The sequence below is a fragment of the Microcaecilia unicolor genome, chromosome 2 (genome assembly GCF_901765095.1).
Source record: "Microcaecilia unicolor chromosome 2, aMicUni1.1, whole genome shotgun sequence".
Taxonomy (NCBI): domain Eukaryota; kingdom Metazoa; phylum Chordata; class Amphibia; order Gymnophiona; family Siphonopidae; genus Microcaecilia; species Microcaecilia unicolor.
Genome location: NC_044032.1, coordinates 370,611,198 through 370,628,021, shown reverse-complemented (window position 1 = coordinate 370,628,021; position 16,824 = coordinate 370,611,198).

Sequence of the window (16,824 nt, the reverse complement as noted above, 5' to 3'; positions counted from 1 at the left end):
TGTTTATATCTTTCCGTAGGTGCGGTCTCCAGAACTGCATGCAGTATTCCAAATGGGATCTCACCAAAGACTTATACAACTGCACTATCACCTCCTTTTTCCTGCTGGTCATGCCTCTGTTTATGCACCCAAGCATCCTTCTGGCTTTGGCCTTCGCTTTTTCTACCTGTTTGAAAGCTTTAAGGTCATCAGACACAATCACCCCCAAGTTCCGCTCTTCCTTCACACACTGAAGCACTTCACCCCCTATACTGTACTGTTCCCTTGGATTTTTGCAACCCAAGTACATGACCCTGCATTTTTTGGGATTAAACCTTAGTTGCCAAATATCGGTCTATTCCTCTAGCTTTGCTAGGTACTTCCTCATGTCATTCACACCCTCCAAGGTGGCCACCCTGTTGCAGAGTTTAGTATCATCTGCAAAGAGGCAAACCTTACCAGACAGCCCTTCCACAATCTCGCTCACAAAGACGTTAAAAAGAGCCGGACCTAGCACTGATCCCTGCGGTACTCCACCGACGACATCCTTTTCTTCAGAGCAAGCTCCATTTACCACCACCCTCTGTCTCCTGCCATTCAACCAATTTTTAACCCAATCAGTTACTCTAGGTCCCATACCAAGGGCACTCAATTTATTTATCAGTTGCCTGTGCGGAACCGTGTCAAAGACTTTGCTGAAATCCAAGTATACCACATCAAGCGCCCCTCCCACATCCAACTGTTTGGTCACCCAGTCGAAGAAGACAGTCAGATTCGCATGACATGACCTGCCACTAGTGAAGCCAGATATACATGCACACACACATAGAATATTTTAATGAATGAGCTTTTTTGGCAGACTTATTTTCTTCAGGTTATAAATCTGACTGAAGGTGACAAGGTTGGTTCTGAGTTCCAGATGCTCTAACTAAACAGTAAAAGAAAGAATCCTGAATCTGTCAGAAAGTTTCCAAAGTCTGACCAGCATAGAAAAATATTCTTCTCTCTTATATCTTTAACATTTACAGCTCCCACAAAGGCAGTGTACAAACCATAAAATACAGTGGCAGAGAAGTTGTACCTATAGTAGATTGACACAGTAATGTCTTTTCAAACCTTTACATTTCTTTATGTTTCATTTTTTAATTATTTTATGTAGATTAATTTTCATTTCTCTAGCCACTCCTTATTAATTTATTTATCTTTTTTCACATTGCCTCTCTCCTCTAATTTCTAAATTATTCTGTTACCAATCTATTCTCTCAGAATTTCCTCTAGATTTTCCATCCTGTTACCATCTTTTGTTTGCTTATGCTGTAGATTCCATTCCTTTTATTTTCACATTTCCTTGTGTCTCCAGTTAACTACCTACACTCTTTCAGTCTTCTTTCTCTCTCCTGCTGTCACAAACACATCTCTCATTCCTTGTCGACTTCTGTTTCTATTACCTAAAACAGTTATTATTCTGTGAGGTCGATATTCAAAGTGCCCCTGCCCGCTTTAATAGCTTCCCGGTGCCTAACCGGGGATATTCAGCAGCAACCGGACAGTGCCATTGAATTTCCCCTGAGACCATCCAAACAAAAAGTGGGCAGGTCAGGGGCAGCGATGAGGCGCACTGGGGAAGAGCCCCCAGGTTATGTGGGTACCAGCAATATTCAGTGTCGGCACCTGCTAGCTAAGCAGCTTTCATTTAAAATAAGGCCGCTTAGCTAGATGGGTGCCAACTGGGGGATAATTTAGCCAGTGACAATCATCATTTTTAAAAAACCGCCAACTTTCACTGGCTGAATATAGGGAGTGGGGTGTTTTTTGCCTCCCTTATAAGCGCTTTGCATTTGACTTGCCATTCCTTATACTGTTTCCTATTATTTTCAGTCAGATCCTTCTTCAATTTTCAGAAGGATTTTCTTTTATCTCTAATAGCTTCCTTCATTTCACTTTTTAACCATGCCAGTTGTTGTTTGTCCTTTCTTCCTCCATTTTTAATGCATGAAATATGTCTGGTCTGGGCTTCCAGGATGGTATTTTTGAACAGCATCCATGCCTGATGTAAATTTTTGACCTTTGCAGCTGCTCATCTAAGTTTTTCTGTTTTTTTTTTTTTACCTTTCTTCTGATTTTATCATAGTTTCTTTTGAAAGTTAAATGCTAACGTATTGGATTTCCTGTGTGTACTTACTTCAGAGCTGATATCAAATTTGATCATATTATGATCACTGTTATTAAACAGCCCCAGCACCATTACCTTCTGCACCAGATCATGCACTCCACTAAGAACTAGGTCAAGAATTTTTCCCCCTCCTGTTGTTTCCTGAACCAGCTGCTCCATAAAGCAGTCATTAATTTCATCAAGGAATTTTACATCCGTAGCATGCACTGATGTTACATTTACCCAGTCAATATCAGGGTAATTGAAATCACCCATTATTATTGTGTTGCCCAGTTTGTTAGCCTCCCTAATTTCTGATAACATTTCTACATCAGTCTGTTCATCCTGGCCAGGTGGACGGTAGTACACTCCTATCACTATCCTTTCTCCCTTTACACATAGAATTTCTATCCATAGGGATTCTAAGAGATGAGGTGATTCCATGTGCCCCAATGAAAGGAGAGTTTAATTTTATATCCAATCTTTATAACACCAGGCTTCCCAAAGCAGATTACAACAACAGTTAATCAAGATGAACCCATCAGTAAACAGGATATCCTCACTGAAATGTGGCCATGTATTACTGCTTGAAGCTGTTTTAGTGATATTCAGGTGCCCTTTTACTATGCTGTGTAGGCGACTATCAGGCTCATTTTCGAAAGAGAAGAACGCCCAATTTTCGACACAAAATGGAAGATGGGTGTCCTTCTCACAGGGTTACCCCATTTTGGGCGTTTCCAACTGCTTTCCGTTGCAGGGACGACCAAAGTTCATGGTGGCGTGTCAGAAGTGTAGCGAAGGCGGGACTTGGGCGTGCCTAACATAAGGACGTCCTCGACCCATGATGGAAAAAAAAGTGCGTCCCTGAAGAGCTCTTGGACGACTTTACCTGATCCTGTTTTCTTATGACCAAGCCACAAATAGTTGCCTGAACTGACCAGATGACCACCGGAGAGAATCGGGGATGACCTCCTCTTACTCCCCCAGTGGTCACTAACCCCCTCCCACCCTAAACAAAAAATCTTTAAAAATATTTTGTGCCAGCCTCAAATGTCACACTCAGGTTCATCACAGCAGTATGCAGGTCCCTGGAGCAGTTTTAGTAGGTGCAGTACACTTCAGGCAGGTGGACCCAGGTCCATCCCCCCCCTACCTGTTACACTTGTGGTGGTAAATGTGAGCCCTCCAAAACCCACCAGAAACCCACTGTACCCACCTCTAGGTGCTCCCCTTCACCCGTAAGGGCTATGGTAGTGGTGTACAGTTATGGGTAGTGGGTTTTGGGGGAGTTTGGGGGCCTCAGCACACAAGGTAAGGGAGCCATGTACCTGGGAGTAATTTCTGAAGTTCACTGCAGTGCCCTCTAGGGTGCCCGGTTGGTGTCCTGGCATGTTAGGGGGACCAGTGCACTACGAATGCTGGCTCCTCCCACGACCAAAGGGCTTGCATTTGGTCGTTTCTGAGATGGGCATCCTTGGTTTCCATTATCGCCAAAAATCAGAAACGACCAAGTCTAGGGACGACCATCTCTAAGGATGACCTGAATTTCAAGATTTGGGTGTCCCCGACCGTATTATCGAATCAAAAGATGGACGTCCATCTTGTTTCGATAATACGGGTTTCCCCGCCCCTCCACCGGGACATTTTGCGAGGATATCCTCAGCAAAACCTGGGCGTCCCTTTTGATTATGCCCCTCCATGCGTGCCCAACGCACATCAATTTGGAGTTAATACCCAGCTACCATGCTACACGCGCAGGAAAATTATTTTTATTTTCTGGCGTGCAGCGGAAATTGGGCGGTAATCGTCATTCTATGTACATAGACAATTACCACACTGTTACCATGTGAGATCTTAGCACTAAGTCAATGGTTGGTGGTAAGGTCTCAGACCCAAAATGGACACATGCCAATTGTTATTTTGCTGCACATCCATTTTCAGCAAAAATTTTTAGAAGGCCTTTTTTAAAGGTGCACTGAAAATGGATCTATGCGCACCCACAACACGCGCCTACACTAGCACAGCCCAATTTTCAGCGCACCTTAGTAAAAGGACTCCTCAGTTTTATTTCATGATATCTATGTCTACATATGAGATGTTTTCAAGTAAATTAAAAAGCTTTTAAGGCACTGCCTATCCAACTGGAACAGCTTTTGACTTTTTACAGATGGACCACATAGATAGCTCCGGGGGGGGGGGGGGGGGGGGAGGGGAAACACTGCCACCCATGTTCCTCCTATTGTTACGCTCCCCCTTTTCAGGTTCATGTTAAAACACTTAGGTGCTAGTCTACTACAGGTTGCGTAATGTAGTATCACACCAATCTGCCATTTTGGGGCAGTTTTAGCAGAAAAAGTGCATAATGCTAGGCACCATATATAGAATTCTCTATATTGTCTTTCTCCTTTTCCTTCCTCCTCACCCACTCTTCCCCTGCATCCTTCCTAGCATTCACTTTGTCTCATCCTCTAACTCCTGCTGGTCCACCCTCTCTCCTCACTACTTCTTCTTTTGGGTCCTCTTTCCTCCTCATTCTGACATTCTCCCTTCTTGCTTTCTCTTCCCTACCCTACAAACTCTTTTTCCACTGCTATGCACTAAGAAGTGATTCAAAATCCGGCAAATGGGTGCTCAGACGCTTACCATATCATAGCAGCAGCAAGTCCAGGAGCTCAAACCTGCACCGAGCCTACCTAAGTAAAATTAACACAGCAAGTATTCTACAACACCAGTAACCTCCAGCTGGGAAAAGAGAACAAATGAACAATTACAGATTCTTACACAGACTCCAGATGTTAACAGAATCTGTCACCATGGTTACAATAGGAAACACAGACCATCACCTAGTAAAAAAAAAACAAAACTTCAAATTAGAAACACATATGCATACAAAAATTGAAATAGAACACCCAGGAAACTAACTAAGGGCCTATTTTACAAAGCCACGCTATAGATTCTTGGGGCGGCAAATGAGAGAAAGCCCACTCAATTCCTCATTTGCCGCGTGGGATTCGCTAGCACAGCTTTGTAAAAGAAGCCCTAAGTGAGGCATGGAACTCTTAAGAAAGAGAGACAGAAATATGCACCCTCTCATACTGAGCAAAATACAGATAATGCATATTTTCAAAACTGCCATTTTTCATTTTCTAAAATCTGAAATTAATCATTTTGTACATTTGCAGGGGCATTTTCGAAAGAGAAGGGCGCCCATCTTCCGACACAAATCGGGAGATGGGCGTCCTTCTCTCAGGGTTGCCCAAATCGGCACAATCGAAAGCCGATTTTGGACACCCTCAACTGCAGTCCGTCGCGGGGATGACCAAAGTTCATTGGGGCGTGTCAGAGGTGTAGCAAAGGCGGGACTGGGGCGTTCTTAAGAGATGGGTGTCCTCGGCCGATAATGTAAAAAAGAAGGGCGTCCCTGATGAGCATTGGCCGACTTTACTTGGTTCCATTTTTTTTCATGACCAAGCCTCAAAAGGGTTCCCAAACTGACCAGATGACCACAAGAGGGAATCAGGATGGCCTCCCCTACTCCCACCAACCCCTTCCCACCCTAAACATTTATTTTAATTTTTTTTTTGCCAGCCTCAAATGTCTTACTCAGATCCATGACAGCAGTATGTAGGTCCCTGGAGCAGCTTTAGTGGGTGCAGTGCACTTGAGGCAGGCGGACCCAGGCCCATTCCTCTCTACCTGTTACACTTGTGCTGGTAAATGTGAGCCCTTCAAAACCCAACCAAACCCCACTGTGCCCACATGTAGGTGCCCCCTTCACCCCTTAGGGCTATGGTAGTGGTGTACAGTTGTGGATATTGGGGTTTGGGGGGCTCAGCACCGAAGGTAAGGGAGCTATGCACCTAGGAGCAATTTGTGAAGTCCACTGCAGTGCCCCCTAGAGTGCCTGGCTGGTGTCCTGGCATGTGAGGAGGACCAGTGCACTACGAATGCTGTCTCCTCCCATGACCAAATACCTTGGATTGGTCGTTTTTGAGATGGGCGTCCTCGGTTTCCATTATCGCCGAAAACCGGGGACGACCATCACTAAGGTCGACCTAAATGTTGAGATTTGGGCGTCCCTGACTGTATTATCAAAACGAAAGATGAACGTCCATCTTGTTTCGATAATAGCGGTTTCCCTGCCCCTTCATGGGGCCGTCCTGTGGGGACGCCCTCAGGAAAACTTGGGCGCCCTGTTCGATTATGCCCCTCTTGATTATCTTATTTTCCAGTTCTTCTTGTTTTTGCTTAAGGGGCCTTGTACTAAGCCACATGGAGGCGCATAATCGAACGGAGGCGCCCCCACATGTAGGGGGGCACCTACATGTGGGTACAGTGGGTTTTGGGTGGGTTTTGGAGGGCTCACATTTACCACCACAGTGTAACAGGTAGGGGGGGTGGGCCTGGGTCCACCTACCTAAAGTGCACTGCACCCACTAAAACTGCTCCAGGGACCTGCATACTGCTGTCATGGAGCTGGGTATGACATTTGAGGCCGGCATAGAGGCTGACAAAAAATGTTTTAATTTTTTTTTTAGGGTGAGAGGGGGGTTGGTGACCACTGGGGGAGTACGGGGAGGTTATTCTCAATTCCCTCCGGTGGTCATCTGGTCAGTTCGGACACCTTTTTGAGGCTTGGTCCTGAAACTAAATGGACCAAGTAAAGTCGGCCAAATGCTCATCAGGGCCGCCCTTCTTTTTTCCATTATCGGCCAAGGGTGCCCATGTATTAACCATGCCCCCGTCCCGCTTTCGCTATGCCTCCGACATGCCCCCTTAAACTTTTGCCGCTCCTGCAACGGACTGCAGTTGAAGGCAGCCAAAATCGGCTTTCAATTATGCCGATTTGGCCGCACCTAAGAGAAGGGCGCCCATCTCCCGATTTGTGTCGGAAGATGGGCGCCCTTCTCCTTCGAAAATAAGCAGGATAGGCACCTATGTATGCCCAAAGCATGTCAATTTGGAATTACCGGTTGGCTACTGCGTGGCCCTCGTGGTAATTTCATTTTTGATGCGCGTCCACTATGCGCCCGGAAAATAATTTTATTTTCTGGCGTGTGGCAGAAAATGGGCAGTAATCGTCATTTTACATGCTTAGATGATTACCACACAGTTAACGTGTGAGACCATACTACTAAGTCAATGGCTGGTGGTAAGGTCTCAGACCCCAAATGGATGCATACCAATTTTTATTTTGCCACATGTCTATTTTCGGCAAAATTTTTGAAAGGCCTTTTCTATAGGTGCGCTGAAAAATGGACCTGTGCGTGCCTAAAACACACATCTACACTAGTGCAGCCCATTTTTTGGCGCACTTTACTAAAAGGACCCCTTAGTCCTTTCCCAGGATTTTATTTCCATTTTTTTATTTCTTCGTCCCTGTCTTCCGTCATTCTTGCCCTCCCACTCCCCAAACTACGTCCATGTGGAAGCAATTGCAATACAGGCAACAGCCTAGTCTGACTCTTTCTAAAAGAAACAAAAGTGCAGGTTTTATTTCACACACTATAACGCTATAACATACCTTTATCAGAAAATGTGAAAAATTTGTTAACAGAATTGTGGAAAAAAAGAAGTTATGATCACCTGAGAGATTCCCTTTCCTGCTGTTAAAGAGCTCAATGCAAGAAAACAGGACTTAGTGGTAAAGGGAAAAATTGCAATAATGTCTTTGCAAATAAAATTTTCACTGCCAAGTCAATATCAGGTAAAATGTTTGGCTCAAAAGAAGATTCTCAATTAACAAGCAATGAAATCAAAGACCAAAAAAATACAACAGAGAAGATACATAAATATTCCAAATTGTATTGGACTCCACTGGCTTGATTAAAAAGAATTTCAAAATGTACCTTGATATGTTGCCTATTCATATTAAGATGAACCCTAGCATTAGGTTAGAGAGACTGAGATCATACTCAATATACTTTGGTTTAAGAGTGAAGTTTGTTCCTGACAAAACTAACAAATACAAAAAATTAGGGGTCCTTTTACTAAGGCACGTAGGAGCCATTGCGCGTACAACCAGTGGCGATCCTAGGTCGGCTGCCACCCAGGGCGGATCGCCGTTGCGCACCCCCCCCCCCCCCCCGGGTGCAGCGGCGTCTGTCCCCCCAGGGTGCAGCAAGACACCCCCTCCCCGGCGCATCAACCCCCCTCCCCCCTCGGGTGCATTCTTGGCTGCTGGAGGGTGCAGAGAGCAGCCGCACGCCTGTTGACTCCACTGGCTCCCTGCTCCCTCTGCACCTGGAACAGGAAGTAACCTGTTCCAGGGCAGAGGGAGCAGGGAACCAGCGGAGCCGACAGGCGCGCTGCTGCTCTCTGTACCCTCCAGCAGCGTGCACCCTGGGCGGACCGCCCCCACCGCCCCGCCCTTGCTATGCCACTGCGTACAACATGAGACAAATTGTAACTACTGCCCGGCTACCGCGTGCCCTGAGCGGTAATTTCATTTTTGACGTGCGTCCAAAACATGCTGTAGAAATTTTCTACCATGTGGTGCTTACCCGGCATTAATTGGCAGCATACGCACACTGATGATTTCCACCCAGTTAATGCGTGAGACAACTACTGCTAACTCAATGGGTGATACTCAGGTCTCAGGCCAAAAATGGACGTGTGCTGGCTTTAATTTTGCCGCATGTTCATGTTTGGCCACAAAATAAGGCCTTTTTTGCAGGCGCGCTGAAAAATGGACTTGCATGTGACCAAAACATGCGCGTACACCAGCGCAGGCCATTTTTTGATGTGCTTTAGTAAAAGGGATCCTTCATTTGCAAACATTAGGGCCCTTTTACAGAGTGGCAGTAAGCCAAACACGGGCTTAACACTCACTCTTCTGGTACTACTGCAGGCCCAATGCGGCCACCGGTGGTAGTTCTGAGTAGAGCGCATTCCATTTCTGGGGGGAAAAACCAGAAATGGTTAGCATGGTGGTAACCCAGTGGTAACTGGGTACCGGCACGAGCTGCCTGGTTATCACTGGGTTACCGTGGGAGCCCTTACCGCCATCTCTATGGGTGGCGGTAAAGGCTCCCCACTGCATGACCACACAGTAAGAGTTGTTTCACTGCGTAGCTATTTTTTTGAGCTTTTACTGGCTGTGGTAAATGAGGAAAAATGGCGACCACCGCTACCGCAGGGACCTTTTCCAACAGCCTAGTAAAAGGACCCAACTGGGAGGAAATGCAATACACTTCATCATTCAATATTAACAAAGGAAACCTCAAAGCTCCAGACAATGCTCAATGTTTCAACAGCGTTGGCTTTTTATTGGAATTTGTGAAATGTGTTTGAACAACAAGCCATTTTTAAAAGCAGAGAGTGGCTCATGTGAGAGGATTTTCAACTTGCTCTTTGAAGTAATGTGGCAATTCTGACTGACAAAGAACAAAACAGCGAAGACGACTAAAAAATAAAAAAAAATTGATGACCTTGTAGAAATAAATTTTAAAAAAGTTTATTGACAGACACATTTTGAAGATAAGTGGTTGAATTAATTTTTTCACGTATTTCTTATTTGTGCAGTCTCTTTTGGAACATATTTTACATTGTGGGGTTTTGCAATTACACTGAACAATAGTTTACATGGGGGTCCCTTTAGTAAAGTGTTCTGAAAAATGGTCTGCCGTAGTGTAGGCATGGGTTTTGGGCGCGCGCAGAATCATTTTTCAGCGCACCTGCAAAAAAGGCCTTAAAAATTTTTTTTTACAAAAATGGACGTGTGGCAAAATGAAAATTGCCATGCGTCCATTTTGGGTCTGAGACCTTACCGCTAGCCATTGACCTAGTGGTAAAGTCTAACGTGATAACCGGGCAGTAGGCGAGAGACTTATTTTTCAACCGCACGTATCGAACATGTGGCAAAAATGAAACTACTGCAAGAGCCACACGGTAGCTGTGTGGTTACTCCATTTTGGCACGCATTGACACTTACGTGGCTTAGTAAAAGGGCCCCTCGGTTTCTTTGGAACAGTTGTTTTTCTCCATGTTTTGATTTTTTTTTTTACTGTTCTTTTTTCCCCTGTATTTATTTGAAACCTATGATCAAATTGGTGTCTACATATGGTAGAATAACGCTGTTGAAACATTGAGCATTGCCTGGAGATTTGAGGTTTCCTTTGTTGATATTGAATGCTGAAGCGTATTGCATTTCTTCCCAATGTTTGCAAACTAATTTTTTTGTATTTGATAGTGTATATAGTTTACTTCTCATATTATAGTTTTTCTAAGTGTAAAACTAAGCCTTTAGGGGACATTGCTCCCAAGAAAAATATAATGTTAATACACAGCACGACTTAACAACAAAACATCCAGTTTGGAAAGGAATTCAACTACAAATCTATTTCTGCTAAATACAGCACATGGAAAGACAGAACAGAGATAAAAGACTTGGAAATCATTTCAATATCTGTAGAACAAATCAAAAATCCATTATGTGGAACAAATGAGAACTGATTTGATTTACTATTTATAACCAGCTTTTCAAATTACATATCTGATAAAAATGGTACACATTACAAAAAAATCAGACACATAATAGCAGCAAGTAAACATAAAATCATAGCTGCGCAGTCCTATTTTAGAAAGAACATAGAAATCTGAATCGATACATTCAGGGAACATCTAGAATTCCGATAGGGGTCTTTTTATGAAGCTGCAGCAAAAGGGGGCCTATGCTGGACGCTGCGAGTGTGTTTGATGCCCCTCAAGGCCCCCTTTTACTGCAGCAGGTAAAAAGGTAGGTCTTTCTTTTTTTAAAGAAATGGCCGTGCGGCAAGTGAAGCTCTTGCCGCACACCAATTTCGGGGTGGAGTAGTTACCGCTATCCATTGAGGTGACGATAGGGGATCCCGCGCTAACCTAGTGGTAACCAGGTGGCACACGGCACTGCTGTGTACACATTGGTGCTATAAAAATTAAAATATTTTTGTAGCGCTGGAAATGGCACACGCTGGGGGTACTTCCATTTTAGCAAGCGGTAAGCCCGTGTTGGGCTCAACTATTAGTGGTAATGTGCACCTAATGCATCAAAAAATGGAATATTGAGAGATATGCTACAGCAGCACATGGTAGTTTTTGAATATGTGCATGCTAACTCTGCACTAAATAATTTTTTGCATTTTTTAGGTGTGTCTTGAGAGCAGAGAGTGGACATTCCTGCGCTAACCAGCTAACTGATGAGTGCACGGATAACACTCTTAGGTCCTTTTACCAAAATGATGAAAAAGGGCCCTGCGTTATCGGTGGGAGCCATTTTTCCCACACACCAGGGCCCTATTTACAGTAAAAAGACCCCAGACAAACATGGCCATGTGACAAGAGAACTCTTATCATGTGGCCATGTGGCAGGGAGCCCATACCACGGTGATGATAAGGGCTCCTGCGATAACCCGGTGGCAGTGCATGATGATGCCCAATTACCGCCAGGTTACCACCGCACAAGCCATTTCCAGGGGTTTTCTTTTTTCGCCCAGAAATAGCATGCACTTGGGGCAGAACTACTGCCGGTGGCTACGTTGGGCCAGCGGTAGTTCTGATTTAACGTTAAGTAAGCCCGTGTTGGGCTTACCGACGCTTTGCAAAAGACCCCCATTCTGCCTACAAAACAGGTGCTCCAGTGGTAATTTTTGAAAATGGCCACAAATGTGGCCATGAATGCAAAAAGAAATAGAAAAACGGGTTGTTGTTTTTTTTACAGCCACGGCAAAAATGGTCTTAGCACATGGGAAAGAACCATGTAAGGGTCTATTTTTACCACAGCTTAGTAAAAAGACCCGTAAGATGTCTAAAATATCTGTTTCCACCTGCTGCAACTAGGTTACTGTGCAGGTTGATTATTTGTTTTATTGTAAACTGTTGTGATATGGAGTTGTGCACAACAACAGTGGTATAAGAAGCAACTGTAATAATAAATACTCTTCTCAACTATACTATTCTGGTATTTATATCCTGCTTATATCTACTCAGGAATCGAAGCAGGTAACATAAAGCAAATCCTTAAGGACAACTAATTTGCCCTTAAGAAAGAAGCAGAAATCAAAATTAAAATTCACTAATTAAGATCATAAAATTTACTAAAAAGAAAGGTCTTCAAACCTTTACGAAACTGAAAATAATTAAAGACCTAATCTGCAAAGGTGCAAGCAACAAACAGAGTGGAGGAATGTTCCAAAGAACAAACAGAAGTCCAATATCTTTTGAAAAGTTTATTCTTCTTATAAGATCACATAAGTCACCTGGACCTGACACGGTCCGCGTTTTGGCTGTTATGCTTTCCTCAGGGGTCACGGCTCAGAATGTGTTATCATAGTAACTAGGAGAGAATACTTCATCAGGACTATAACGAGATGCTGACATGAAATCATTTCAGTTTAATATTCTTAACCTACGGAAACCCCAATGTAAGTATAGAACTAAAACAAGTACTCAATCTCGAGGAAGAGAAAGTTAACAATTAAATAACAGATAGTTTCCCAAAATAATTTTATATACTCAACATGCCACCTTAAATTCCACCCGGGCTTCAACGGGCAACCAATGTAATTTACACAGCAAAGGGGATGCCCAATCAAATTTTTCACATCTGTAGATCAATTTAGCCACTGTGTTCTGAAGAAGTTGAAGTTTATATAGAAATTTCTGCTGTAATCCAGAACACTACACTAATCAAGCTGGATCAAAATCAATGCCTGCACCAGGACCTGAAAATCCTCCTGTAAAAATAATGACCTCACTGTTCTTAATTGACGTAATTTATAAAATCCTTCTTGCTCAAATTATTAACCTGTTTTTCCATAGTCAGCTCAGAATCCAAAACAAACCCCCAAACCCTTGAAGAAACATTGAAAGACAATTTCTCACCAGATTTCAATTTTATAGGCTTAAGAATAATTGAGACTGAAATACCAAAAAACAACAATTTAGTTTTGGTGGTATTCAGTTTTAATACATTTTCAAAAGCCCACCTTCGAGTTCCCTCTATACTATCCAAAATTAAACAATGATCTCACTCACAATCAAAACCTAGTGTAGTCAAAATAAAAATAGAATCCACATAGAATAAAACCAGACATTGTAAAAAATCCATAAAAGCACCCATGCAACTCATAAACACATTAAAAAGAATTGGAGATAATGGAGAACCCTGGGGGACTCCATATTTTGGGGTCCAAGATTTAGAAAAGTCAGCATTCTTCTTCACACTATAACTCAGTTTGGTGAAAAAAAAACTTTAAACTACTCCAAAACCAAGCTCAATTAACCTTTCTATAAGCAAGGCATGATCCACTGTATCAAATGCTCCAGAAACATCAAATTGCAAAAGAACGGAAGACATTTTCTGACTTAATACATATTTAACTTTTGAAACCAAAGTAAGAAGAAGGAATTCAGTGCTATGCATGGGTCTAAACCCATGCTGAGAATTATGCAAACTTTGAAAAGAATCCAAAAACTGCATAGTTTGAGAAGCAACTAAAGATTCCAGCAGCTTCACTAACCATGGAATTCTTGCTACCGGACAAAAATATAAGGGTAACGACAAGTCTAATACTTTTAATTTGGGAATAGGCATCAAAACAATTTTTCACAAAGCAGAAGGAAAATTCCTTTCTTGTAATGAGCAAATCAATTCTGGAGGCAGCAGGGAAAGAGTAAGTAGACAGTAATGTGTCGCTCTCCCTTAATCTTATATATTCCTTATGGTTTTTCATTTCTCTCTTTAAATATCTAAAGAAAGTTTTATTTTCTCTTTTTTATCAATGGACAATTTTCTCATTCACTTAGAGTAGGGTTAACATACGTCCGGATTTACCCAGACATGTCCGGGCAGGTTTTGCCAGTCCGCCCGTTTGTCCGGATTTCTGGACAAATGGGCGGGCGGTGGGCCTATCCTAACCTCCCTTCCCCTTACTTACTATCTACTGCCCTGGTGGTCTAGTGACCTCTTCGGGGCAGGAAAGAGCCCCCTCTTTCCTGCCCGGAGCGTTGCCCTTGCCCTGCATTCTGTTGCTGTGTGACGGTCTCGAGATTCAAAATGGCTGCCAAGAGTTGAAGCAGGTATGTGCTAGTTTTAATATTAGTGCAGACCCATTTCCAGGTCCATTAAATAGCCTTTATCCCAGCCGCAGTAAAAAAATGGCCTAGCACAGCTAAAAAACATACGCACACTACTGCAGGCCACTTTCTACTGTGGCTTTGTAAAAGGACCCCTTAGCCTTTATTCTTACAACAGTCCTTGGTGCCTCCCTTGCTTTTAGTTTCTAGTTCATTTCAGGTTTATAGATTACCATCTCCCTCTATACATTGCTTAATACCCAGGAAGTTGCCATTCTTGCTTGTCCCTTGCAGCATCCCCTGTACCCAGGAACCAGAAAACCTGACCTGGAAGTCAAACCAGCTCCTTCACACACTAAGTCAATAGGCCCACTGACTTTGGTAGTTTTGAACACACTGGAAAGTAGAGTAGCAACTTTCAAAGAAAAATCATCCACTTTCCCTTCCCCTGATCTTGTCTTCGTGAAGCTTTTTCTTGCTAAAGCAGGAAGGAGTCCAAGGCTTAATAATAGTAGTGGATAACTTGTTTCTCCACCCTAGCTCCACCTCCAGACTGCCCCTACATTATTTGCATAGTGCTGAGGCAGTCCATAAAGATATTCAGCAGCACTATCCAGGACTGGCCTAGTGGTTAGGGTGGTGGACTTTGGTCCTGGGGAACTGGGTTCAACTCTCACTTCAGGCACAGGCAGCTCCTTGTGACTCTGGGCAAGTCACTTAACCCTCCATTGCCCCAGGTACAAATAAGTACATGTATACAATATGTAAGCCGCATTGAGCCTGCCATGAGTGGGAACGTGCAGGGTACAAATGTAACAAAAAAAAATTATGTCTCAGCAGCATTTCTCTGGGTAACAGCAACACCTGCTGTGTGGGTATGTGCTTTTAAATATCAACCCCTTATAAAATGACATCTGCAGCTCATCCAAAATACTGCCACTTGAATGCTGCTGAATGCAAAGTAAATGTATACATTGTCCCCTGTCTTGAAATCTCTGTTCTGGCTCCCAATACTCCGGTCAGCCAAGTTCAAAATCTACTGCCAAGTGATGCACCCAGCTACTTCGGCTGCCTCCTTTTATTAAATGTCATCACACTCTGTATTTTTTTTTTCTCCAACCTGACGCTGGAGGAGCTCATCCTCTCAAGAACCAGAGAGAGAACATGAGTGATGAGCAAAACCCCAGGCTCAGAGCTATGTTTTTTTCTTAAACGTTTTATTCTTCATTCGTGCATGTTAGTATGAATGCATCGAAGCATTTGTGATTTTATTCTTCACCCTGTCCTGTTTTTCTCAAGTTGAATGCATCTGGAATGAGAAAATTATGCAGTGATACAAATCAAATTTGGGTCAGATTTACAAAGGAATTTTAGTAAATCTGCTCTAAAATATTTGGTTTGATCCCAGGCAGGGCAATTGGTAGGAGCAGGGCATTAGCATGAAAAAGTCCCTATTCCACTGCTTTGCTTTTAAAACCATGAACAAATTGCATAAAATAAACAATACTTTTAGAGATGTAAGGGGATCGTTTGTTGGCAGCTGGTCTCTGCTTATCCCTTAGGCCTTCAGCTCCACTAAGGAGTTTAGTAATTAAGTACAATACACTTCAAGCTTTTGCATCAAATTAGTACAACTCAGTAATCTTAATAATGCTCCAGTAATAAGATCATTTGTGTGGCCTGCTCTTTTGTAATTGATATCATGATGGCATAAAAGATTTGCTGTATTTATGCCCTTCATTATTTGAAAGGTCCCACAGAAACAAAACCAGACAGGAAGCAGCTTTTAGTCTCGTAAATGCTGAATCTTTATAGACACCAGATTAAAACAGCAAGAGCTTTGCAGTATGTATATTTGTGTGTAACTATGACAGTATACTACTTTCATTTAAAATGGCCCAGGTTGGAGACACAGTGGGTCTGGAAATGTAGTGTGTAAAGAATGTGTTCTGTCTAGTAGCACAACGTGCACTATACATTTCAAAGTTAATTTGATTCTTTAATTGAACCAGTGGCGTAGCCAAGGGTGGGCTTGGGTGGGCCCAGGCCCATCCACTTTGGGTTCAGGCTCACCCAGTAGCAACACAACTATAATGTGGCTGGCAGGGATTCCCAAGCCCCACCAGCCGAAAACTCCCAACTGTCCCTTCTGCATACCTTTTAAATAGCAGATCTTTGCCTGCAGCAAGCAGCAACTGATACATACTGTTCGCACCGGCCCCGCAGCCTTCCCTCTTATGTATTCCCGCCTATGCGGAAACAGGAAGTTGCATCAGAGGAAAGGCTGTTGGTGAAAATCTGCTATTTAAAAGGTATTCAGGGAAGGGTATATGTTTGAGAGACCATATGGATGCAGTCAAGAAATCACTTGTGGGACAAGGCGGAGTTCTTCTGCCCACCCATCTTGGGCCCAGGCCCACCCAAATTTGGGTGTCTGGCTACGCCCCTGAATTGAACCATTAAAAAAAAAGAAGATTGTATAAAGATATTTGAGCCACCTGAACATTCATTAACATAGTTGAAATTTTATGAAGACTGGGCATCCAAATGGCAGATGAAACTTAATGTGGACAAATGCAAGGTGATACACATTGGAAAAAAATAATCTGAATCATAGTTATCTGATGTTAGGGTCCACC